Here is a 13388-nt window from a genome sequence, read left to right on the forward strand (position 1 = left end):
CAGATATAGCTGCAACCTGCATGCACTATTATGGAGTCATAAAAATAGTTACCTCACATATTCTAAAAACCTCCAAAGGCCTCTAAGAATTCGAAAATAGCACGGGAGGGTGTTATCTAATCATCCAGTTGAATTGCCGAGAGCTTCAACTGGCTTAAATACTTTCAGTTTTCTACGCTTCAAAGCAAATTATCTGATTGTATTACGAATTTGGCCTGAGTAAACTGAAAATTACATTATACAGATTAATATATAGCAAACTTTCTCTCACTTATCTTCTAATTTTCTTACTGCTTAATTTCATATAAATTTGTAGGCGAAAATACAGCAATACTGCATATTAATTTCAAATACGCACATCTGCATTGCGTTATCTGTGTGGGAGTGTGAGTGTGAAAGTCCGTGTGTGTGTTCTTCAGCGGCACTTCACTGGCTTTTCTTTACTTCTTACTATTTACATAACTCCGCACTTCCGCTACTCTACTCGTGCTTTACCTTTGCCTTTAAGCGACACTGCTTGTGTGCTCTGCTGCGCGGTAATGGAGTTCCTTCTATGTACTCATAAATAAACTGCCGATCTATTCTTCTTCTTCTTTTTATTTTTAATTTCCTATGCATGTGTACTTTGTTTGCGCGCAAGTGTCTGTGTGCGAGTGCTGCTTCTCTATAAAAGTATTTCTTGAAATTTGGATGCTGCTCGCTCTTGTGACACAAATGATAGTGTTTTTGTTCTTGTTGTTACCGTTGTTGTCTTCGCTGTGAGTTGTGTCGTTGCGGAAGTTTTTAATAAAATTCAATTTTGTATGCAAATTTCCTTTTACATTCATCAATAAGAAACTTGTACACGAAGAATGCTTTCGTAATAGTTTTGTACATCAACTAAAACAAGTGCTGGCACTAGCGGCAACGTACTACATACTAGTATTAAGCAAAGTTACGTAGGTTGCAAACCTTCAAAAGCAAAATGTGAAATGAGAAAAGTTGTCTACTAGTATGAGTGATGAAGGCTGAATTTTCTGTAGCTAACACACTTACATTTTTTACTTTTATTTGGACGGTGTTGGCGATTGATAGAGTTTATCCACAGTTGGCGGTGGATTCATATTTTAATTATTTGTGGTATTTTTCTTCTGAGATATGCTACTATTATCCTTAGACTTATATACAAAATTTGTACAAAATCTGTGGAAATCCTAATTTTTTTGCTGCAAAACTTTGTGTTTCATGACGGCTGATGATGAAGCAGGTGGTGGAGACTTTGTTTCTTCATCTACTCTAGTTACGGTCTACCAGCTCGCTGACTAGTCAAGTAATGCATGACCTCATTAGCAACAGCTTCAAGCTTCTTTCATATTACTCAGTGATTTCAGTAAGCGCTGAGAGATCTTTCTGCCTGAAATTAAAACGTGTTCGAATAATACTTACTTAACAGTTTTGCGCGCACTTGAATTGTGACTGTCATGATACTTCACTGGCACTATTGTTGTTGTGACAGCAGTAAATTCATGATTTTGCTGGCTGCTTTTGAAGCTGTGCTGTGTTTCACTCTCCTTTTTTCAAGCGTCACACACATACATAAGCAGCTTTGGAGCAGTCACATCAACATTATTTTTTCGCCACAATGCGAAACGGAAGTGTTTTATGCAGTGCCAAAAAGTGTTGGAAGCACTCAGCGGCTGGAGCCTGAGCAACAGGCAGTAACTTTGCTGGTTGCGACGCATAGTTTGGGAAATGCCAAATGCATGTATGTAATATACGTCGAGAAATGCTAGGTTTAGTGCAGACTGATGGGATCCCGAAATGGGAACTGAGTTCGTCGGAATTGTGGCTGGTTTGGGCTGTAAGTGTGTAAGGCATTTGAAAGGAAAAAATAATTGAGGTAGCGTCCAGTTTCCACGACAATTGGATTCATATGCACATAACCCTCCTGATCTAACTCGAACTCGCGCTCCCAAAAACTATTCACGAAAGGTTTTCTCATCTTAAAAATTTGTTAAATAATGCTGTATTTATGCAGAATTTAGCAAATATCAAGTAGTTGTTAAAAATAACTTAGCATGTTCCCGTTGTATACACTTACTATACACTTTCCAAGAACGTTTTATGTCCGATACGAATATTTTCACGAATTATGGTTGCAGTTAATTCTCTCACTTTTATAACTGAACTCTCTCAAGACCTCAGTGCTTCTGTAATTTACAACTGCAGCTGTCATAATTTTTCTCAAACTAAAAAAAAATGATGGGTAAGTTACCATGAGTATTTTCCGATAGCAGAACTGCAATACAGGCTTTAAGCTCGCTGATAACGCCTCTGGCGAGCTCAGTAAGCGTAGGTTTTCGAAAGCAATCTGGCAGAGGAATGCATGTCCATTGAACCCCTAACTCATAGGAAGGTTCACATAGCTACAATGATGGGTGTTCTAGCTGGACCCTATCCATTGTTTTTCACGCGGTAAGGCCAGATATTGTAGAGAACAAAACTTGTTAAATCTGCAGGAGGTAGATGAGATTGAAACATTTGGACGGAGAAAGTGTCTAGATGTTTCTACCTCATATGTCCAGATTTCACCAGATTAAGATTGAATCATCTTGGTTGTGATACTTTCTATGAACCCAGAAAAAAAGCTTACATATATCTATGAGCTTTCGTCAGGTATGCTGATTTGCACTGTAGCTCGGAAATTATAAATTTAATGCAAACGTTTCCTAAAGGGTCTTGTTCTTCGTGCCTGCCTGTATTTGTCAGCACATTTTTCTAGTTTATACTTTTTTATTACCGTTAGGTTACTTTTGGCTCGGCACAACTAAACATTCACTTTTTTCTGTGCTGCATTCTACCAATTTTGTCGGCACGCAGAGATTTTGGCGAAATTGTTGGAGTGCGAGTGAGTCAAGACGGCAGCTGCTCAACGCGCCATTATTTTTACAACAACTCGTCGCACATGTTACCCTGTTTGCTGTGCAACATTTTTATTTTATTTTATTTGTAACATTATTTTTGCTATTATTTGTGTTGTGTTGACTATGTTTATCTCTTCCGTCTCCAGCCTGGCATGACCGACAATAACTAGCTTGCAAAATACCGGCCACTGTTACAATTTAATCTAATTTCTACTTTTAGCATATAAAGTTTTGTCAGCCTTCAGTTTTCTTTACTTTGATTTCTCACTTTATATCTCAGCGCCTTGGCAGTTGTTTAATAGATTTTGAGGCGAAAACTGGAGCGCATGCCACTTTGAGCTCATTTAGTGCTCCTCTTCAGCAAGGAAATACAAATAAAGCGTATTTGTATTTGAGAACAAAATATTTTTTTCAGAGTTGAAAGTTAATGTATATTATGAACAGAAGATTGCATTTCTTTGTCGAAGAAGCTGAAGTCTTCTTTGTTTAACCGGCCACTGAAGAGAAAAGGTTCGATATGAAATGGAAAGTGGTACAGGAATACGAAGTAGATAAGTTCTCATAGCAATGTTACCGCAACTTGGTCAGAACATTATAGTGGAACGATTCTATTGAACTTTTAATAATAAGACCCCTGCTTTGCCGGATTCTCAAATTATTTCAAAATTAGTCCATTAGTTGAAGTCACATCTATTTTCAATACACTAAAAAAATAAATATCTGAGCTTTTAGCCGGCGCAAGTATTTCTCTGGCTTTCTACGATTATCAAGTAGCATTTGAAACTCCAGTTTCTTGCAGCTTGAAACTATGTTATCAATAACTCTTCCACATTTGAAACTATGGCAGATGTTAATCTCTGATATAGGTCTGGTAAGAGGCTTTGACTTATAAAGAAGGCAGAAGATCTTCCGTGTATTTGGTCCACTTTTATTGGGTTAGGATTACACAAAACTTGGAAGTTATAACCCGATTATTTCAAACGTATGTATGTAAATCTTACAAGATATCTTATGGCAAGATTAAATTCCAACGATTTGGAATCCAAATCAGGAAAAAAGTGCCCATTATCGCAAACTATGGATGTCAAAGGTCAGAAAATCGTCCGCTGAGATAGGAAGCGTCAACTCGGTATAATCATAAGCCTCTCATATATAAATTTTTCAGTTCAAATCCAAAAATCACGTCTTTGAACTGCGGTCTCCGAAAAGAATTGAGTTTAATATGTTGTTTTAATTTAATTCGGTACTGTGACGATACAATCTGAGAATGTTCATCGATATATGTATGTCAATATTTCGTCTCATTCCATTCATTTATAAAGTTCATATATAAGTTACAGTTAGGAAAGGGAATGCTACAACTTTACTAAGTGGTCAGAAGCTTTGTCTGTGCCCATTAATCTTTCGCTCTCAGAACTCTCTATTCGTTTGTAACCAAAATTCGAGATAATCTTTGAAGTGTCTAGGTTTAACATACTAAAAGGGAAGATATGTGGTGATCTTCATGACTTATGCGATGCTTTCTTCTTGCATGTGAGCTGTTGGTGTTTTGTCGGCGACGGGTGATTGGACATATGGTCTGAAGTCAGCAGACGATGGAGAGTCAAGTCAAGCACACAAACTTTAAAATCAGCTGAGATGTTCTTAGTGAGATTTCCAAAGAGGAAGTGTGGACTAAAAATAAATAAAACACTTTCCTTGCCTTGAACTCGTGAACTGGTCCCATGTTTTGGAAATGTTGAAATGTCTGAGTTTAATCCATTTATTAAAAAAGTGGGCATGAACGAGTGAGAGAAAATTGCTTTGACTCATCTGACGTAGCACATATCAAAGAGGAAGTGTAAAATAACAAAAGAACGAAGGTCTGTCTGTGTATATTCGAGCTTTCTTGAAAAAGAGCTTCGATCTCCTGGGGTATTTATGTAGCATTGATTTTTCTATTGTATTTCGACTATTTCTCTCTCTCTCTCTCCAACTTTGGTCTCATTTATTTAGCTCACTCCGTTACTACTGACTTCATTTCGGCTTAGCTTATCAATTTGCTTATCATCAGTTTTGTCGGATTTTCTTTATTTTCAAAGTAATAACCTTATCAAACTCCGGAGCTGTGAGCGGATAAGCTGTCAGAGAGGCCAGCACCATTAAACCTAACGAATATTTTTCTTGTTACTTAGCAGTTTGTTGTTGAAAGCGCCTTGGTTGCGGGCAATAAGTGATGAAAATTAAAATAAATAAAAACAACAATTACAAGTTGAGAGGCGCGTCAGCGGTGAGGAATATCTCACCTAATATCGCTTTATTAATGACACTAGGCGAAGTCGTCGCCTTGACAGTGCTAATTAAGGAAATTAAGCACACTGGGTCCAGCGTGCACTACCGCAAACAATAACAAAAAGTGAGAACAAGTGCGCAAGAAAATGAAATGTGGAGGGATAAAAATAACCACAAGCTTGAACTTTTCTTCGAATGTGCTGCGCAAAAAGCAGCCACAACCATATTGTACAGTTGGAATGCCAAGAAATTAAGGCCACAAAAGCATCATTTTCTGTTTGCTTGGCAACAAAGAATGCTGATTTGCATATGCTGCAAGTTGAAAGAAAGAAATGGACAACAAACCGGCAAAAATAACAATCTGAACAGTTACAAAGCAGATTAGTGCCTTTGTCGCGAAACGTGTGCTTAGCAACAACAATAATATTCATAATAATTAACGCTACCATCAAGAGCCATACAAAATGCGTTCATTAGGCTGGCAAATGGTCGTGCTGATGACTGACAAACCCGAACAAACGACAAGTGACGGCTGAGACAATTGACAGTCGATTCTTCTCTTCGCTTTTTGCTGCTAATTGAAGATACCAAGTAAAGCCAAGTTCATCGTCATCTGATCTCTCCAGCAGATTGGAAGTCTTATTTTTCCTCTGCTTCCACCGGCGGTTATTGACCTAGCCGTTGTCTCCTGATTCATTAAACTTTTTCAAAGTAGCCGTATATCTCGTACAGCTCATTGATCCATCGACTGCCTTATTTGCTATTGCCAATGGGTAATATGCCATAAATCGTTTGCTAATCTTTTCTTTCGAACACTCCAAAGGCCGATTCATCAGATGTGGTCATTGTCCATGCATCCGCACCATATAGCAGGACCGGACTGATGAGGGACTTGTGGAGTGTGGTCTGGGTTCGTCAATCTAAAGTAGCACCTGGTGGCAAGAGTGATTCCGCATTTGATTTCATGGCTTCTTTGTAGCCTGTAACATATTGAACTAGCTTTGCTGTATTACATGAATACATATATATATTTCTGACCTAATAATGAAAATAGGCATACTTATCAACGAAAATGATTTTTTTTTTCGTTGGATTTGGCTCGTCTTGGAAGCTCATACGCATAGATCCATGATTCGTCGCCTGTGACGATCTTATAAACGTCTTTTGAAGTACCGCGATCGTATTTTTTCAGCATTTCTTTACACCAATCCACACGAGCCTTTTTTTGAGCGATTGTCAAATTGTGCGGGATCCAACGAGAACAAACCTTTTTTACGGCCAGGTGTTCATGCAATATCGAATGTATGTTGGTGGAAGAAATGCATAGGCATGCCTCTATCTGAAGGTATATTACATGACGGTCTAGCATTATCAGTTCACGTACGGCATCGATGTTTTCTGGCACAACGACTGTTTTTTTTTGTGACGATCTTCACGGAATTCGTCTTTGAGTGAGCGTCGGCCACAATTGAATTCGTTGTACCAGTTTTTCACAGTGCTATAGGATGGTGTTTCACAGCCATACAAAGATTTTAGTTCATCGATGCACTTTTGTCGTGATAATCCACGTCGAAAGTTGTAAAAAATGATTGCACGAAAATGTTCACGAGTTAATTCCATGAATTTTCTAATTCCCTGTAAATGAAACAACTCACGATTAAATGACAAAACGTTCTGAGTGATGTTATGCTAGAAAATGTCAAACTATCTAATGGAAATGTCAGATTGCACCTGGCAACACTTAGTGTTTCCTAGTCCAGAAATATATATAGCAGCCTATGTATCTGTCGGAGTTCGGGGTCCACGGACATAATTGGAAGCTTAAACTCAGAGTTACCAAATACTTAATGTCTTCGGGACAAGAGAAAATTTTTTCAGGTCTTTTAGAACGTAAAATAGACATTGAGTTAAAAAAACTCATAAAATTGCAATCAAAAAGACTGAATGAAGTTATAGATACGATAAATCAGCTAGGTCAGTCGTAAGTATAGTTAGAAATCTTCCACACTCGTTTGCCGAAGTAGATATTTGCTGGACTTCAGATATGAATGCCTACTATATTGGACCGTCTCAACTATTCAACTCAAGTATAACGGAATTGTATGATGTGAAGCTTACTGTTGAAAGCATATTTTGATTTAACTAAAGATACCACAAATCTCTATCGCAGTTTGAACCTGTTTTGTAGGCCAGTCAATAGAGGAAAGCAGGATCAATTCGCAATTAGTAATTTCTTACTTTATAGATGGTACTCGTAACAGTACCCACTATAGATATATGTTTTATATCAACACCGGAATCAGCTATTAAGGGAAAGCCGCATATTTGCATGTTAAAAGTAAGGGGCTTCTTTTGCCACAATATTGCACCACTTCCTCCGTACTTTTTCATTTGGCTCCACTGCTTTTCTCCTCATTTCCTTCAATTTTTAATTGTTCGCATACGCATTCGCATTTAAAAAAAAGAAGCCGTGGCAACAGCAACAACATCAAACAAAATGAAACATATGCAGCCGAGGTGCTGACGCGCGATCAAATCCGGCGACTTTAAATACACAGACACACAAAAATATGGCGAGTAATAAGGAACAGATGTAACTCAAAGCTAGCTCTTGTTTAGGGCAGTAGCAATAAGATGCACACTGCCCGATGGTGCGAATACATCTCTGGCATTGCTGTCGTTACTATACATATATACAAGGTGCGTTCCAAAGTAAACAGGACTTAAAAAAAAAAACAGAACAAATGGTTTTTTATTCAAAATAGTCTCCTTCTGCTTCAATACAGCTTTTTGCTTGGCCCAAAAGCAAGTAGAACGAGTGTTTAATCTGCAAGCCTTTTGAATGGTCTCTACGTCTGCGTAACGCTTTTCTTTCATGGGCAAATGCAATTTTCCGAAAAGGAAGAAGGAAACACCACGTTTCGTCACCAGGCACAATATTGTAAAGGATGTTTTTGTCCTTTTTGACCTCTTTAATGATGTCCTCCGAATGTTGGAATCTGAGCAATTTTTGGTCGTCAGTCTATTTGTGCGGAACACGTGCATACACCTTTCGTAAGCCCAAATATTCGGTCAAAATGCGATAAATCGATGTCTTGGAAATGTTCAAATCCATATCCATGATTTTCAATGATGATTTTGGCTGATTTTTGATGAACTCACGCATAGTTCCGATGGAATTTCCGGTGATCACGGATTTTGGTTGGACCACATGTTGAGCGTTATTTATGTCCTTACCACCACTTTGTAAACGTTGAAACCAGTCGTGCACTCTGCTACGGGATTGTTTCATCAACTGAAACGTTTCGGTAAAAGTTTTACCAATTTTAAAACAAAATTTAATGTTGGCTCTTTCTTCGAAGCTCATTTTCGCACCGATAACCCAAAGATACTGACACTTAAAACACAATAACCAATCAATGACATGAGTGAAATTCTCACTGGATAATCGATGAAGATAGCAAATTCTAACACACCAGTCAACATATAGATGGCGCTACCAGGAAGCTCTAGATTCAGAAAGTCCTATTTATTTTGGAACACACCTTGTACATACATATGTAGTAATGGGCTTATAATGCGGCAAGGCATACGCTTGATACCGACGCTGATAAAAATTAATTTGCCTACATCTTACTTCGCAATACCGAAATTATGGTGTGAAGAAGCGTTATATTGCATAAAGACTTTTTGTTTAACGAATTTCTTTGTCAGTAAGCTAGAGTGCGGTTCAAATGAAATGGAAATATTTACATACAAGTATGTATATACCTATATACTCTCATGTATATTTTCGATCACTTGCTTCCAATACTGTAAAGTAGTATACTCTATTTGCCAGAATACCAAAATGAGACTTCTGACTAACAGAATCACTAAATTACTATAGTCACTATTAGAGACATGAGACAATCGTCTCACGCAGAATACCGACATTAGTCACATTAAGGCTTAAACGTTTAATATGGTACACTGTTAGGCTGTTCACGATAAGGTGGTTATCGGGTTATGTGGTTATGTGATTAAGTAAACAACAACAAAATGCGTTATGACAAAATAACCAAAGTTGACCAACCTAGGCCCTTGTTTACAGGTTAAGTCGTTGGAATTTTACTAAATGGCAGCACAAAAAATAAATGAAACTAAGCGAATGGCATTTCCATTTAGATTTTCTTATTGGAAAATCTGCTATTAATAGCTGTTTTTTGTTTACAATCAGCAAATTATGCAAGATGTCTGCAAATTTTATACAAAGCATATTTTGAACCCTTAAAATTCAGATTATTTAATAAGCACATACCTTCAATAAAGTCTATTTCCTGAATAGCAGAACTTATTTTAAATTCGATTATTTTGCTTTTTAAACTTTGTTTAGGCATTTTATAAGTTGGAATTTCATTGAACTAAAATTGTAAACAATGAACAGCTGTTTGTGTAAAAATAAACAAATAACCATACAACATAGGGTGCTCACGGAGCAAAGAGGTTATTTTTAATCTAATAATCACATAACCCGATAACCACCTTATCGTGAACAGCCTATATATGTTAATTGCCGAGCTTTAATGAGTTGCATTCCGCAAGCAAATGCATTCGGGTATTCTAATGAGTAGACATTATTTTTCAAATGCATTGTGGAGCCGAGCCATATATCCTCTTGCAGTGCTTAATTGTAGTTCAAAGGCTGTCCAAGCGTTTCAGAGGGTTGATGGTAAAGGTAAATTGAAGTATTTTACGGGATTTTTCATTGAAATAAATTTACATTTAAACGTTTTAAGTGAAGGTTATGAAGTTGAAATTTTCAAAGTAATTTTTGCTCAGTATTTTCTCGAACTCGAGCTTATTAGTTATTTTTTATGGAAAGAGTTTCCTTTTAAAGAGCAGGAGCTCTTTAGTTGATACAGTTTTTCATTCATTGAAAAGTTTTCTTCTCTGAGGATGAGCGGGATGTTCGCATATGCATAGAAGTGCTTCATATTTGTATATTAAAGAGGAACGTGAAAATAAAGACGGTCGTTAACAGTTACTTCATTTTAGTCTTTTGTATTAGTTGACGTCATTGTTACCATTTTTATATGAACTAGATAGATAGAACTAAATTGTGGAACGTGGTAAAAGCTCACTCTGATATACAGGTATCTAACGGGTGATTTTTTCGAAGTCAACTTGGTAGTTTTTATTTAGATTAAAATATATTAACTAGATGACAACTGATAATATGAATACTCTCACTTCTTAAGAATATTTTTATTCAGATTACTCCTGAACTTACAAAGGGATGTGGAATCGGATAAATATCGTATTAATCTAAAAAGTCCGTAACTCAAAAAAATTGTGAAGCTCGCAGAAGCATATCCGATTTGCAGGTTTCTACGAGTTTCGAAACTTGACTTCGCAGTTTTTCGAAGACTTACCGGTGGATATACTATTTTTGCAGTAAATTTGTGAGCACATTACTTGAAAGCTCGTGCTTTTGGTATTTAAATCGTGCCATTAATCGCCACCCCATGCTTCTCGAGCTCAAAGTCTTAGTAATATTGTGCAAATATTGTAAAGACAAGATTTTTATTTCAGAATTCTGCAGCGAGACTTTAAAGCTGATGCATCTAGGCTACAAACAACTATAATGATTCGGCAGAAACTTCGGGAGCTTGGTTGATAGGTCTTATACATCCATCTTTAGTCCGGTCCTTATTCCAAATTATTACTACCTATTTCTTTTTATGGCGAAATTCATCTCAAGCCAAGCTTATGAAAATCGACAGTTTGAGTTTTTTGCCAATTGCGATGTGGGTTTCTATGAAAGTGGCTTCCAGAAATTACAGTCAAAATGGCAACAAGTTGTCAAAAACAATGGTACATATTTGATCCAAATCGAAACATCGTACATATGTTAGATAAAACATTTCACTCAATGCAAAAGCTGACGACTTATTTTTACTAGATTTTGTAATTAAAAAATTTGCCACAGCCCCGACTTCAACCAACGATAATTAGGGTGGGTGTGCATGCTAAAAGTGTTTGTTATTTCAGACTTTCTAACTTTCTTTCAACTTTTTTCCGGACGACGTACTAAACCCTTAACTCTATCTTTTTTGCTTGTTTATTTGCCCCACCGAACTGCCGTTAAGCATTACATCGTGTGGCCAAGCTTAGCCATTCGGCTCGTCAGTCACGCCATTCTGGCCATTCTCCTCACTGATCCTTCTGCCACTCTTTCCTTCTTAGCTCTTTCTCTAGCTCTATAGCACACCACTCTCTCACACTATCCCACACTTGTTTCGATTCAGTCATGAATCGCACGATGTTATCCGGTATCACTCGTTCCGTTGTCAGTTTCTGTAGATCAGCTCTTTCTTTTTCACACCGTCGGCAGAGAAAGAAGATGTGCAACGCGTTTTCTCCGCTGCTGTCGCAGTAGGAACAATTTGTCCCGTCGTCATGTCCATTAGTCTGGGTCGATTCCGGACTTTTTTCGATTTGGGATTTCTAATAGTGCGGAAAAGTTGCCTTAGTACTTCCTGATTCTAATGCAACTCTTTGTTTTGAGATCGGATTGCATATTCAACCCCAATTCCGGCCTTGAAATTTCGGAAACTCGCCTAAAATCATGAAATTGTCTACCTAGCGCCTGAAATACGCATCTCATGGCAAAATGTTATTTAAAAAGTTATTTGTCACGTCATTTGCTACCGAAATGGTATAGGTGATCATGACCGTAGGGCGAACCGTTCCCGAGATATGAGCGAAAAGGCGGCGCGCCACAGCGCAAAGTGAAAATTGTTGCAGCTCTCAGCTAACCTGTATTGGTCACCCAGAACCCACCGAGAGGAGGTGGTGGCTCTTCGGGTTCCTCCCAAGCCCAACCCAACCAACCAACCATATGTCCGGCTTGTTTTAGTCTGAATCAAATTTATTGATAAAATCAGATTTTGTACTGCTTAGATTTCAGTGTAGAGCGTATAAAACGATCACAAGATTGGGGGCCAATAACTTTAGAAGATGCCGCTGTCACCAGTTTGACGGTTCTTTCGACTGCCACGGTGTGAGAGGAGAATTCACTAAATTTCCATACCTCTGCAGTGTCTCCCGACAGCCGTTTTATGAGTTCTTCGTTAGAAACTGAACAAAGAACTGGTGGAACAGTCAAGGTAATAGTCTTCTAATCATATTGTCTAATCATATCGTAATAATTATTAGCTTTGAAATTCAGCTATGGCACTTTATTACATCTAACTCTTCCATTTATGGTGTTAGACTCTGCTTCTCTGGCTGCCAGAAGACGGTCAAGGGCCAACTTTCTTACTTCTATCCGTTCGTCAGTCATCATACTACGGAGAATGTTTTCTGGAAGAGCAAAGAAAGCATTCTGTTGAATGGATGAATCGACAAACTTGAGTCTCGACCTTTGAATTGCAGCATAGAGATGGCGCGAGCGATATTTGATTGAGCTGTTGAATCCTATTGAGAACCACAAAGGTGAGTAAACTGTAAGTATGTACTTGACCAAAATCTTTATTTCCTTTGTTGGTTTGTCAGTAGAAATGTATAATCTCAGAATTCTATTTGCACAGATGAGCCAGAGAGATTTGCACATGTTACCTGGATGCATCGACGCTAAATCTGAGGAACATTGACCGGAAATAACAGCTTCTGATATTTTATAGAGATAAGCTTGGTCTGTGCTAAGTTGGGTCGGATTAATAACCTCAGAAGGTAATTGGCAGGATGGAAAACTTTCAAATTTGACAACAGGCAACTTCTCACAATCAGGGAGCATTTTACCTATGTCGCCAGAGAATGTATTTGGACTCTTTGAGACACCATCTATGTGTTCGAAAAGAGCACGAAATGGAAGCTCGTTGAAATGTAGAAGACAAACAACCCACTGTAATGGCCTACCGATTCTTTCCTCTAGTTTCCGAATGATTCCACCTTTCCAACCTGTGTTCGTGTTGGTGCCATCAGCACCGACAACTTCTAGATGTTCCACATCAACTGAATTGTCTTGTAAATGTTGCCATATAGCTTGCGTCTCATCCTCAGCTGGCCCGGAAGGAGAGGTGACGTGGCCAAATTAATGACAACCAGGTTCCGCTATAAGAGAAATATGTTCCTCTTTGACAGTATCGCGGTAATACTTTTCACCTTCACTGACTTGTGTAAGTGTATTGTCTTTGCGGCCGTCAAAATACGGCCCATATACAGAGTCAA

The sequence above is a fragment of the Bactrocera dorsalis genome, chromosome 3 (assembly GCF_023373825.1).
Source record: "Bactrocera dorsalis isolate Fly_Bdor chromosome 3, ASM2337382v1, whole genome shotgun sequence".
NCBI lineage: Eukaryota > Metazoa > Arthropoda > Insecta > Diptera > Tephritidae > Bactrocera > Bactrocera dorsalis.